We start from the raw sequence: 1,033 nt of genomic DNA, 5'->3' as shown, positions 1-1,033 counted from the left end.
GGCCTGGGGTGGGCGACACCATTCCCCGGGGAAGTCCCCTGGGGCGCCCGTTCCTTGCGCCTGGGGAGACACCCCAAGAGCCTCCAGGCTGGGGAAGCCCCCCAGGGGCGCGCCGTCCACGGGCGGCCGCGGGGCTGCTGCCAGGCTGGTGCCCGCGGCGCGTCTTGCGCAGTGGCTCGCTCTGGCCCTGCTTCCAGACCGCGCCACCCAGGCAGGAAGGGGGTGCTCTGCGGGCCCCGGAGGCAGCTCTGGAGGCCCTGGGGCCCCGAGTCTGGTGAGCCCAAGAAGGGGCGTGGGGCCGGACCCCCGTGGCCAGGCCTGCAGGGGCCTCTGTTGGGGGCGGAGGCCCAGAGGCCAGGGCCCCACGCACCCCGCCGCGTCCAGGAGCCTGCAGGCCTTGCGGTGACGCCGAGCTCCTGGCCGCCTGCACCAGCGACTTCGGTGAGTGGCGCTGGGGGCGGGGAGGCGCGCGTGCGCCACTGGCCAGTGATCCGAGGGGCCATCGTCGAGGTGACCCACGACGCAGAGCTGCGCGAGTCCGTCATCACGGTGGCCGCCGCCCGCGTCCTCCGGCAGCCTCCGCCCGCGCCCCGCTGCGCTGCGGCGTGCGCCCGCCCGCTTCGGGGAGGCCTGGCTGGGCTGCGCGCCCCGCCTCCGGCCTACCGGCTGCCCTGAGGTGTCCCTGGACTGAGGGGCCATCGCCGGGAAGGCGTCGCCAACAAGAGATGTGTCTTGCCGCGCTTCGCCTCATTTGTGTGGCCTCTGACAGGGGTGGGGTGCCGGGACTGAGGGGCCGACACAGCCCCCCGCCGCCCGCCGCCCGCAGGCGGGGTCGGCCAAGCGCTCAGGCCCGCGAGCGCCCTTGGGGGCAGGCAGGTGACGTCACTCAGCCTGAGGGCTTTTCCTTGGGGCTCCATCTGGTGCCCAGGGGCCGCCCCTGCCTGTAGGAAGCACAGGTCCCTCGCCGAGGGCCAGCGTCGCGAGGGGCTGGGCGTGCGGGCGCCTGCAGGGTCCGGCTGGGCTCCCTGCGCTC

This window comes from Condylura cristata, unplaced genomic scaffold (genome assembly GCF_000260355.1).
Source record: "Condylura cristata isolate star-nosed mole 26May11 unplaced genomic scaffold, ConCri1.0 scaffold00032, whole genome shotgun sequence".
Taxonomy (NCBI): Eukaryota; Metazoa; Chordata; class Mammalia; order Eulipotyphla; family Talpidae; genus Condylura; species Condylura cristata.
The sequence above is the reverse complement of the archived record's forward strand: the minus strand, read 5'-3'. Positions refer to the sequence as shown.